Below are 13,834 nucleotides of genomic sequence, written 5' to 3'. Positions count from 1 at the left end.
CCAATCAAAAGAAATTGTGATTCTAATCATTGCCTAAATTAGATTTTCAAAACATCAATTGTTAAGCGCAAGCATGAAGTATCAAAAGAACTAAACTAAGCATACTTCATCAAGAGAAAACACAACTAATAAATAAAAATCATTTACTCAATTTTCATTCGGTGCAAATAATCATAAAAGAATTGCACAAATAAATTTAAATAAATTTTATCACATAACTTTTGGAAGAATGGTTTCCTCCATTGCCCCGGAGGATGGGTTTAGCTCTTCATCATGGAAACACGCTCAAAAGTTGATTTCATTGCTCGAAAGTGTTTACAAATGATAAAAAGGATAGAAATTGAATAAACCAGGAAACTGCAACACTTTGCCGGTGTTGCAATTCCACTGTTACAGAGATCGATATAAAGAAAGTGTCGCTATCACTGTAGCAAATAAGACCGTCTTTCCACTGTAGCATAAACGACAGTTCTTGTACGTCTTATGTTCTTCGTGTTCTTCACAACAGCAGCAGGAAAGTATTCTCTGCAACTCGATTTTTATGATTCTGTGATGTTCGAAACTTCTCCCAATCCTCTCTATCCCCTTCGTAATAATCCTCAGCCAATTATATAGGCTTTCAACACCAAAATATCTCGTCATAACTTCATCAAATTCTCCATAACTCGGCTTGAAGAAAAAATATTCTTCGGATATTTTCTTCCCTGAATTAACTCTTCAAGCGCCTGCCATTGATTCTCCGTATCTTCTGTTGGTTATACACACTAAAACACGCTACCAAATGTCATTGCTTGGTTCAAACACGCGCACAGAACAAAATTCACGGGAAAGGGTGAGATATTCTCGTGCATACTGTCTATCTTCAACCCGATCAATATAGCCCAGTTTAATCCAAGAAAAAGCCCATACCACGCCTGTTAATGTCAGTCAAGTATTCCCGTGCAATTACAGCTATTGAGTCTCGCTGAATCGCCTCAAAAATCCGAATCAAAAATCTGCCAGCGATTCAATTTCAATTTTCAAAAGATGATGAAGAAGTGCCTTGAATCCATTCTGCGGGTGCCTTTAACACTGGGTGCTCTGGGGGGTGCCCTTATCCAAATCGAGGGTGCCTTTAGTAATTTTTCTATGGTGCCTTTAACACTTTTTCCGAGCCAATTTTTCCAAAAATACCTAAAAATACATAAAATACAATAATAAGTATGAAATCGAGTACCAACAATACAGAAAATTGAGGACAACTTAGACACAAAAATGTGTCTATCAGTAGCGAAACAAGATGTTGCGGAATCACAAACGATGAGACGAAGATGTTTGTGATTTCTTTTTATCTTGCCCTATCGGTGATATAATCTCAAGTCAATTATTCAACTGAACTCGTACAATAGAAAATGGAATGATCAGATCGCTCAACTACAAGAGAAGTAGTTTCATCTGGCTTCACAATCCCAATGAAGTCTTTCAGTCGTTAACCTACAGGGTCTCGGGAAGAAACCTAAGGTTAAAGGAGAATCAACTCTATCAAACTAACTAGTATCACACAGGAGGTGTGGGGATTAGTTTTTCCAGTTGCTAGATGTCTCCTTTATATAGTTTTCAAATCAGGGTTTGCAATCTAAGTTACCTTGGTAACAAAGCATTCAATATTCACCGTTAGATGAAAAACCTGATTTCTCCAATCTAACCTATTTAAACCGTTAGATTTAAACTTAGCTTGTCATACACAAATGAAATGTGTTTCATTTAGGTTTGAGTAACCGTACCTAAACGTGTACACTTGGTTGGTTCACAAATAGTTAACTGAGGTTAGCCATATGAGTACTTTCATATCAACCATATTCATATTTCTCATAACTAGCTCAAATGACTCATAAGAACTAGTTGTTAAGATTTTTTCAATTGCTTATGTCTTTATTCATAGACATAATTGAAACAAAATCGGTTTGATTCACTTGAATCAATTCGTGAACAATATAGCCATGGTTTGCAAAGATTGCATTCCTTATTGATTTATTCCTTTAAGTTCATGAACTTCCGATTTGAGAAATAACCAGCTTGGGTACGCGTACGGGTACGTGTACCGTAGCTAACCGGATTTAAGTTTGGAAACTCAGCAGAAATTTTCGGTTCGAAAAATTCCGTGAGTACGCCTACCTAAGGTGAATGGTTTTCCAGTTTGTAAACTAAAAACTCCAGCAAAAATTTCGGTTAGAAAACTTCCGCCAGTACGCGTACGGGTACGTGTACCAGCCAGTCTCCTTTAACAATGTCGCATGCACAAGTGCACACAATTGGTTTCCGGCTCATGGATTTATACACTAATGTGCGAACACACTATATATGCTTATATCCATAGTTGGTTACATAATCTCAACTCAACATTTCAATCATTGAAACATTTCTTCTATAATGTTATAACAATCGTTATTCATGACTATCGTCATCAAAGCAATTTTCAAGATTGAAACGTCATCATGACTTTCGTCACGGATAAAGATGAAAAGTGGTTAAAGCGAAAGCTTACCAACACATATTTCGAGAAAAAGATAGGCGATTAAACTCGGCTCGAAATAGCAAATGTGTATGTATGAAAACTATCATACTTATACGACTTTGTCTCAAGAGTAGGAGATAGAGAGATAGACTTTTGAGTGATAGATAAGTTCAAGTCTCCATATACCTTTTAGTCGGATGAAGTTCCACTGGTTCCTCGAGTAGTTCTTCGTCTTCGTAAGATGATCGCCATGGAGCCTGGAGCTCAACTACACTAATCTGTCCTAAACCGAGACTTAGCTATAAGTAGTCTAGAAATCAAGACATATACTTTTGACAAATAAACTTGACAAACATGCTTGAGATAGCAACGCATCCGAGTTCGACTAAGCAGTGCTTTAACAATATCCCCCTTTGTCAATTTTAATGGAAAAACTATCAATACATATGGATTACAAAATAAATGAAACTTTGTAGCTTCTCGTCCACATGCTTGATCTCCTTGGTGTTTCAATGTTACTTGAAAACTTTGTCTTTTCCAAGAACTCCCATGATTCCATAGATGTTCAATTCATGATCATAGTTGTTGAAGTTCTGTAGCCATAACAATGAGAAAACAAAAGCTCTCGATCATTGCTATACAGTGTCATAGTATTATTACACAATATCAAAGTTCTTATATCACAACTTCGACAACAATACTATGGTGATATGTATTGCTCCCCCTTAGTCAATACTTCGTCTCAACACGAAAACCACTCCTCCTTACATAATGATCCGAAAACCATATGTATTTGTAGTGTGAACTACATACTAATTCTCCCCCTTTTTGTCAATAAAATTGGAAAAGGTACGAAAACGGGATCCTAATGAAATTTTCATTGAGACACTTCAAGACCAAAGAAAGGCACATATCAACTTGTTTAGATGCAATCATATAGCCGAAGCTAAATGCATTCATCACTAAGTTTATAAAGATAGAAGATAACTCCTTAAAATTCCACAGCCGCACTCCCCACAAAGATATGGAAATTAAGCACAAGTCCAAAAGAACTCTCCCCCATTTGATGTCATTCCCGAAAGAACAACAAGAGCGACCTTACTTTTACGAAAAAGAAGGATTTCTTTGGACGCCAAAAACCACAAAATGATTTTGTTATCCAAAAATTCTCAATTAAACTAACCACAAGAGAACCCATGACTAATTTAATCGGAATACACAACCAAAATAACCACAAACGAATCTGAAAAAGCGGGGGTTTAACAACACCACCCAATATTTCGCTTAGCAATCTGTATGGACTAACTCCAATATACTTTGCTAGAGAATCAACTAGACAGTCAGACTCAATATAGATTAAAGTATATTGAGGAGTTAATATCTCTCTCTTGATTTGATCTTTACTCAAGCTAATAACAATCAGCGAGTCTTTATCAAATACAAGGAATAACTTGGATGGTACCCAAGACCAATATCCAAGGATCAATCAACATCAATCAACAACCAAAGGTCGAATTTCCAATTGATTGATTCAAGCGCACAACATGTATTATTTCACACAACTACGATAAAATTAGTATCGGCCTGGCTTCCCAATGAAGTCTTTAAGTCGTTTACCTGGTTTTAGAAGAAGAAAACCAAAGGTTAAAGGAGAATTGACTCTAGTATGCAAACTAGTATCACATGTAAGGTGTGGGGATTAGTTTTGCACAATACTAGATGTCTCCTTTATATAGTCTTTCAAATCAGGGTTTGCAATCAATGTTAGCTTAGTAACAAAACATTCAATATTCACCGTTTGATGAAAACCTGATTTAGATTCAAGCTAATATTTCTCAACCGTTAGATCGAAAACTTAGCTTGTTACACACACTTGACAATGCACGCTTCTGGGTTTGTTAACCGTACCCAAACGTATGCACTTGTTGGTTCAACAATAGTTAACCAAAAGGTTAGCCATATAAGCATTTCATATCAACCATGTTCTTCTTCACCATAACTAGTTCAAATGACTTCAAATGAACTAGTTAGAGAGTTGTTCAATTGCATGGAAATCTTATGTACTACACAAGACACAATTGAAGCAAAGATGATTTGATTCACTTGAATCGGTTCATGAACTTTTATAGCCACGGTTTGCAAACTGCATTCCTTAGTCTTTTTAAGTTTAAGTTCAAAAATCATCTTCAGATATATAACCTTCTCAAGTTCGCAGACTAGGTTCGTGGACTTAAGTTACCGGGCAGAGTTTACAAACTCCAGCAGAAATTCTCGGGTATGAGAACTTCTCTGGTTCGCGGACTGGGTTCGCGGACTGAGTTCGCGGACTTATCTTCACGCAATTAGTTTGTCAACTCCAGCATAAATTCTCGGGTTTGATAACTTCGGCAGTTCACGGACTTGGCTCACGCCATTCTTCCGGTTCTCTTGATCAACAAAGTTCACAAACTTTGGTTCAAGGAATATGACTTATACATATATGTGTTTCCACAACAATACTTATGTCCACCATTGGTTATGTAATCTAAACTCTCATTTCAATCATTGAAACATTCTTAAAGGACGTTATATAGTTGTTATACCATTTCTTCAAAGAAATTTTCAAGATGACTGAAACATATCATGACTTACGTCACATGGTAAAGATAAACTTGATCAAAGCGAAAAGCTTACCGACACATATTTCGAGATATAGATAGGCGAGGTATACTCGGCTCGAAATACCAAATGTGTATAATCCAAGTCTATATATAGCATACGACTTCTTGTCTCAAAGAGTAGGAGATAGAGTAGATAGACTTTTGAACACAACATCCTTAGATTTGGATGAATACCCATGATCAAAGATCTTAAGCTTCCAAACCAGTGTATTTCTGGAGAGATTATCAAGGTTATTTACCTCAACGATGGTATGCTTCTTAGAGTCGTATCTAGATGGCAGCGATCTTAGAATTTTCATCACAATGTCCTTTTCAGGAATAGTCTTACCCAATGCAAAAAATGCATTAACAATTTCAGACACTTTGTGATTAAACTCATCAAATGAATCTTCATCTACCATACGAAGGTTTTCCCAATCGGAATTAAGGTTTTGAAGCCTAGCTTCCTTTTCATTGGACCTTCGAATACGATTTCTAAGATATCCCACGCATCTTTAGACCTAGTACAGTTTGACACATGGTGCTGACGATTTGGGGTAATGGCATGTATGATGTCATTCAAACTGTCGGAGTTTTGCTTTGCAGCAAGTATCTCAGCAGCATCGTATTCGCCAATATTTTTTGGAACATTAACGTTACCTACTGCAACAACAGGAGCATCATAGCCATTAACAACATATACCCATGATTGAAAATCACACGCATGAAGAAAAGTTCGCATAGCAATTTTCCACCATAAATAATTAGAACCATCGAAGACTATTGGTACGTTAATAGAGATAGTACCTCTGTCCATAGAGTCAGATTGCTACAAACACAGACTTTTGAGGTCTTAAACGTGTTTGCATGCTCTGATACCAATTGAAAAAGCGGGGGTATAACAACCACACCCAATATTTCGATTAGCAATCTGTATGGACTAACTCCAATATACTTTCTATAGAATCAACTGGACAGTCATACTCAATCTAGAGAAAAGTATATTGAGGAGTTAATATATCTCTCACTTGATTTGATCTTTACTCAAGCAAATAGAAATCTGCAAGTATTTATCAAATACAAGGATAATAACTTGGATGGTATCAAAGACCAATATCCAAGTATCAATCAATTTAAATCAACAACCAAAGGTTGGATATTCTAATTGATTGATCTTAACGCACAAGATGTGATATTTCAATTATATAACAAAATATAATGCGGAATAGAAATAACACAGACGCCAGAAATTTTGTTAATGAGCAAACCGCAAATGCAGAAAAATCCCGGGACCTAGTCCAGATTGAACACCACACTGTATTAAGCCGCTACAGACACTAGCCTACTAAAAAATAACTTCGGTCAGGACTGTAGTTGAACCCTAATCAATCTCATACTGATTCAAGGTATAGTTGCGCTCCTTACGTCTTTGATCACAGTAGGATACTATGCATATGATTCCCTTAGCCGATTTCACCCACAACCAAGAGTTGCTATGACCCAAAGTCGAAGACTTCAATAAACAAATTTATATCACATAAAAAAGTCTATGATAGGTAAATATGTCTCCCACAGATAGACCTAAGAGTTTTGTTCTATATTTTGATAAATCAAGGTGAACAAGAACCAATTGATAATCCGGACTTATATTCCCGAAGAACAGCCTAGTATTATCAATCACCTCACAACAATCTTAATCATATGGTAGCGAAACAAGATGTTGCGGAATCATAAACGATGAGACGAAGATGTTTGTGATTTCTTTTTATGTTTCCCTATCAGAGATATAATTTCAAGTCAATTATTCAATTGACCTCGTACGATTGAAAATGGCAAGATCAGATCGCTCAACTACAAGAGAAGTAGTTTCGTCTGTCTTCACAATCCCAATGAAGTCTTTCAGTCGTTAACCTACAGGGTATCGGGAAGAAACCTAATATTAAAGGAGAATCGACTCTAGAAAACTAACTAGTATCACACAGGAGGTGTGGCGGTTAGTTTTTCCAGTTGCTAGATGTCTCCTTTATATAGTTTTCAAATCAGGGTTTTCGATCTAAGTTACCTTGGTAACAAAGCATTCAATATTCACCGCTAGATGAAAAACCCGATTTATCCAAGCCAATATCTTTCAACCGTTAGATCGAAACTTAGCTTGTCATACACAAATGAAATGTGTTTCATTTAGGTTTGAGTAACCGTGCCTAAACGTGTACACTTGGTTGGTTCATAAATAGTTAACCGAGGTTAGTGATAAGCATGTAAATGCTACATTTTATACCCATATTTATATTAGCTAGGATACAATATTTTAGTTGCTAATACTATTTTAGTGCTTTTGTAGAAATTACAAGTGAATTCGATCATCCAGCGAATAAACAGCAAAATGTGAGACTTAGTGGTGTTTGCGACGAAAATTGCGAAATGTGGTTGGCCTGGTATTTCCATATATCAGCAACCACAATGATGAAATGTAGTTGGCCTGGTATTTCCATATATCAGCAATCACAATGATGAAATGTAGTTGGCCGTATTTCCATATATCAGCAACCACAATGATGAAATGTGGTTGGCCTGGTATTTCCATGAAGAGGCCCGCCCATCGGAGAGGAATCAGCCATCCAATTTCATCACACGTTAATAGTTTGAACGACTTCTCCGAAATCGAGACAGAGAAAAGCCGGTAGAAATGCACCAGCATCAACCTCCGTATCCTCATGATGTACAAAGAGTTCCTCTTCCGAGGGGATATTACTCTCCTAAATACTCCCTTTATGACGGCACTGGTAATGCACTTGAACATATCTCTCGATTTTTAGAATCCTTGGGTGAGCATGAATACAATCATGTCCTCCGCTTGAAAGAATTTTCAAAGTTACTTACTGGAAGAGCGTACACCTAGTACAACAACATTGTACCAAACAGAATATCCAACTGGTGTGAGATGGTTGCAGCTTTCTACAAGAAGTATTTCTTTGTGTCTGAGCAAATTACCTTTTCATACTTAGGAAGGATGTTCCAACGAAACAATGGACATCCAAATGATTACGTCAAAAGATTCAGAATTCAGGCACTGGATTGTCAAGACCCAAACGTGACTGAGAAACAATTGGTGGAGTCATGCATCAATGGCATGGTTCTAATTTACCGCGCCTTATTGGAGAATCTACGCTTCCATACATTCTTTGAACTTCATGAAGCCGCTAAGCGGTCGGCCACAACATCACCATCATTGTTAGAAAGAACCAGTCCGGCCAAGAGTGAAGACGCACGTGAATATCGAGGAAACAAACGCCTCATCAACAAGAAATATAGCACTGGCCCCTCTGTAAGCGTGATGGGTGAAGGAGGAAAAAGGAAAGCTCCAGCAGCAAAACAACCACCCAAGCGTGCAGCACCAGCACATCAGGTGGCTTCACCTCGAAAGGTCGCGACTAAAGCTCCTTTGCAACACCAAAAAGTCGGAGAATCTTCCCTGGATTTCCCATTCCCAGTCGAGGAGGTAATTGAACTCTTGGAAGCATGGATTCAAGATGATGCCATCAAGCTGCCTCCTATCAGACGCTCGCCAGCCGAAGAGGAAATGAAAAATCCCAAGTATTACCGTTGCCACAGGTTAATCCATCACCCGACCAATGAATGCAATAGATTGAAACACATCTTCAAGGAAAAAGTAGAAGCGGGGGAACTTAAACTGGGCAATGAGGGAGTTCACAGAGATCCTCTTCCAGTCAGGAGTTGTATGCTTTCTGGGGACTCCGTTCACAAAATTGTGCAATCCATGATGCAGCGTGTATGCGAAATACTCTATTTCTCCAAGGTGCAGCGTCAAGACATATTTGCAGCCCTCAATCGCGTTGTGTCGGGCAAAAGGCTTTTCTCTGTCGAAGAAGCCATCCCTAAATCCCGATCTCTCTCGGGAAACACTGTTGGAAAGTGCAACTTGGGACTGCTGACCACTGCTCACCTGAAGGATGTCGAGTTCGATAGCACACTAATCGACGCGGCCTCCGACTTCAACATTGTTACCGTCAAACCTTTGAGATCTGCGGGGGTTTCAAAGCAAGAGGCTACTCACTCCCCAATTGTGGTCAAAAACCCAGAAGGATAAGCAACGAATACTTACGGATACATCAATCTCGAAATCAAGGTGGAAGATGCTTTAACACACGGCAAATTCCATAATGTCAAAGAATTCCCAAATTATGACATGATTCTGGGGTGCTCGTGGGTGCATAACAATAAAGAAAAATTAGGAGTATGTCCTCTGTCGGTTTCCGTACCTGAAATAATTTCCAACAAACCGTCCGACCCCGAGAACTACATGCTGCCGTATCTACAACTTGCCAATGTAACTCAGCTGCCTGGAGAAAGCCCATCGACGTACATACGCATATTTCGGACACAAGTAAGTCTCATTGAACAACCTTTTCTGTAACTAGTCACTTCTCCTCCCGCCCAGGCCTAGTGACTAGATCCAATAATCAACCCGGGCGTCATTGGAAGGTGTGAATGGGATTCCGGCCCCTTCAAGTGTTTCATCAAAAGTTTGGAAGCTGTCTTAGTCAACAATAATGGATCCAAGAATCAAATAGCGGTGCAACATCAAAACCCATTCCAAGTTGGATACATGGTAGTGAAAGTTACTGCTCATCCTCCTTCGTCCAACTCCACAAACGAACCATACCTAGTAGAAAAAGTTATTTTGGGAGGCTAATGCAAGCTCATAGACACAGACAAGTTAGAAGGCGTAGTAATACATGCCCGGTGGCTCAAACCCTTCAATGTCTAAAAGTCACGCCACCTCTTGCCTCAAAATTCTTCTTAGTATTTCCTTCAGCAATTTTCCTTTTCATGTAATATTTGTGATTCCTCCAAAATGATTGCACTGCTTGAATTCATAATTAGGGTTTTGATTTTAATTAAAAGTATCTTTCTTTCAAAAAATAAGTTTTCCTGAATCTCAAAGGAAAAATCACCAAGTAAATCCAAACCCTCACAAAGCCATTACCCATCAATTCGAAACCAGAAAAAATCAAACCCTACAAGAAATATCTTATTCAAAGGTACTGAAGAAGGGAATATGCAAGGAAGAAGATCAGCAAGTGGTGGCATAAGAACATCTGGCTTCAACTTTCGCCTGATGAGGTTTCTCTACTTCTCGCGACGGGTTCCCATCTTGTGGCAGCTTATACTTCCACATACCCAGGCGGCATACCACAGACATCCTGTGTAATTTGCAAGGGAAAATCCGATAAAAGGTTGCTCAAACCCTTAATTATTGTTATTATTTCCCTTGTTTTGAGTTACGGTTTCCAATGACATGGAGGCGTTATTGTAGAATATCCATACGGGATGTGACACACCAACTAGCATTATTGCTGCGCTATTTATGCGTTTTGACTTTCCATCCGCTGTATCGCTCTGGAAGAATGAAAGAACTTGTGTTTTTTTTTGCAAAAAGGGGTTTTGGGATTCTTTCAAAGATTTTATTCATTCATCCGATTAAAGATATGAAATTATCAAAGCAGCATGAATGAAAGAATATTACTCGGTGAAGCATGGCTCCAATCACATGAACGAAAAAAAACTGAAGTATAAAAAACATCTACAAGCTACCAAAAAGATTATTTTTCTACGAAAGGAAATGATGAATTGGGAAAACTAGTTGTCAATGCCAATGTTAAGGTCAGCAGCGCCTCCACTAGAGTTCTTTCAATCACTTGCTCCAGCACCCTCTCCAACAACAGGCATCCACTCCAGAAGTCGTTTCAGCAGCAGGATAGGATGGTTCGTCCATATAAGATTCAAGGATTACGATGCCGTTATGAACAAGATAATCAAACTTATTCTCTCCCGGGGGATTTTTATGCTCAACCCTTCGTCGTTTCAGTCGAGCAACGAACCATTCAGCTCTGGCACTTGGTTGCTGAGACGCCTCGTCACACTGAGATGCCTTATCACACTGGGACACTTCATCATGTCTCCATTTCTCCTCCATGTCAACCAAAGCCATGAAAGCTTGAGCGCACCCTCGAACAATGCGCAGATGAGTGAGAGGCATACCATGTATGATCCGGCCAGCCTCACAGCACATGGATCGATTTTGCTTAATACCTCCTCATACCCTAATTTCCAGTTGCGGCCCAATTACGCCACTTTGGACCCACAACATGCCACGAGCCATGTGGGACCCGCCAAACCCTAAAAATGACGCCATTCTATAACCACCCGTGGCCATCCTTATGCCTATGGTTATTCCCATGTTATGGCTTGCCATAATTCCTGTAATGCGGCCATGGCGCCGATTGCATAAGACGCCACCATGCCGCGGCCATGCCACACGCGCTAATTAGGGTTTCGATATGCCAAACCCTAATTTAGCTAAAGTTGCCACGCCAACTAAGTCAGGTAATTCTCCTAAGGCCTTATAGTTTGATGTAACAACATGGCCAATGTTGCCGGAGCCATATTTGGGACTAACACCAATATGCCAAAATAGCTTCCATGGCTACGCCAGGCACCACTATGTCATTGGCATGCCGCTATATTCCACTACGCCATTGACGTGTGCCAGTAATGCCGCTGTGCTACCATCGGGCGCCAACAGAATGTGGCCATAATCAATGGCAACCTTTTCTCATGAGTTACGATCTCAGTCGTCCAAATTCGCCACATAATTGACAGGCCTGTGGCAAGTTTTTGGCGACCAACCAAGACAAGCCAAATAACATCACGTGATATTTTCCTGTTGTTTATGGGTGAAAACTATTTATGCTGGTTTTGGTAATTTTGGGGTATGTGGATGAGAAATGAATTTAAACCCTAAACAAATGCACTGCACGGGAGTGCTTTTTGATTCGAGAGATCAATCTACACAATTCTGGCCTAAACCAAGAAATGGCCGTTCCGGACTTGCTTCGGTCACAAAGTGAAGGAGATGGGGTTTATCTTAGGGAGGGAAGCAAAGAAGTTGTTGAGATTGTGAAGGTATTGGCGGTTTGTGACTTGTATCAGAATATCAAACCGGCTTGCAATAATGTAAGCAATCAGCTCTGGATGTTTTCTGGATACGAATGACAACACTTGGTTTTTCTGTGTTCGTCTCTTCGTGTTGTTTGGAAATAGGTAAAGGACCTATTTATATAATTCATTGAGCACAACACTCATCTCGTAGGAAGTGGAGTGATGGAGTAGTGAGGACGTGTAGGTGATTGTCACACGATCACGTCTTTTCCCACTTCTCCTATCATCGCTAACCGTCCATGCCTCTTGACACGTTCTTGTAATGGAGCGTTGCACGCTGCACGGTGTAAACCGCCAGACCAATACCCTAGTAAGCATCCCCCAGTTTGTGACATATTTTATATCTCGAGTGTGTGGATCATGGGACCCACATGAAGTAGCATACAATGCTAGATTAAATAACTGAGTTGTTTAGGAAATCGATATACATGAAATATCTTGTATACTCTATGCATGTAATGCATCGAACATAATCAATATGTATGAAGCATCGATGTTTTAAAGCTTAACAGAGTAAATCACGGATTAAGCGTCTTAAAACAGCTGCATGCCTAGTCATGTTCGAGTGATCGTTTGGAGGCTGCATAGGCAAGTCTTCCCTTGGACGACCAATACATGTGGTAGAGTGATGGATGATGATCACCACGACACCTCATTGGCTTTTAACTCCTAGCCTGGGATGCCCGATCAAGCTAGTAGAGTTGGACGGACGAGATGATCTGTGACGCTCATCTGCGACCGTTGATAGAGTTTTAGGGTTTTGAAGAGGTGCGCAAGCATCACTCTTCAGCTTGACCGAAATCAGGCATGAGAGACACTTTTGGAGGGACCGACCGGGCATATGTCTATACGGCCTGCCGGTGTGCATGTCCGTACACCTTTGTCTCGTGTAGGTGTGATATAGGCCACTCAATTTGACTGATAAAGAGGAGTGACCAAGATCGATTTGTGACAAGAATCCTATGTCGCAAAGGATTCAGAAGCGACACGACATGCCACTTTGGGGCGTGCATTTCGAGGCGCTCGGCCATGGTTGTCCTAGGCCGATCGATCACACATATAGGTGGGACCATGGTGATCACGTTGATGATATCTAGACCTCTTTAATCTATATCTACACCCTCCATCCAAGCTTTCGAAGATGGATGGTCGTAATCGAACTACGACAGTTATGCAACGCCGCAAACTCTAATTAGGGTTTTGAAATAGTCACGTATACATGACTTTGGCCAAACGGTTTGGCAAGCCACGCTTCTCCTCTAGAGAAACCATCTGTGTGGGACCCACGGTGGGCCGACGATGAGCATGTTGGTACCTATCCCATGGTCATAGGCTTGATCTAAGCCATCCAAACATGCCGGTGAAGTTGGATGGTTGTGATCGATTTAAGACACTAGTGGGATTTTCCGCGACTCTTAAGAATCACGACGGCCATACTTCGAGCAAGCGTTGGATGCTCCATGGCTAGGCCGTGAGAGAGTCGGTCAGGTAGGTAGAGAGTGGGCCCGTCAATGTGTGTATTTGCGCCTCACTGATCAATCGCGGGATGATCCAATCCGTCCAACCAGGCTGGTGAAGTTGAACGGTGGTGATGAATTTGAGACTGCCTTAGACAGTCTTGCTCGACCAAGCCTTTCCCAAGGAAACGCGGATATCCTTTTTTGGGGCCGGCGTTTGA

This window comes from Papaver somniferum, chromosome 11, assembly GCF_003573695.1.
Source record: "Papaver somniferum cultivar HN1 chromosome 11, ASM357369v1, whole genome shotgun sequence".
Lineage (NCBI taxonomy): Eukaryota > Viridiplantae > Streptophyta > Magnoliopsida > Ranunculales > Papaveraceae > Papaver > Papaver somniferum.
The sequence above is the reverse complement of the archived record's forward strand: the minus strand, read 5'-3'. Positions refer to the sequence as shown.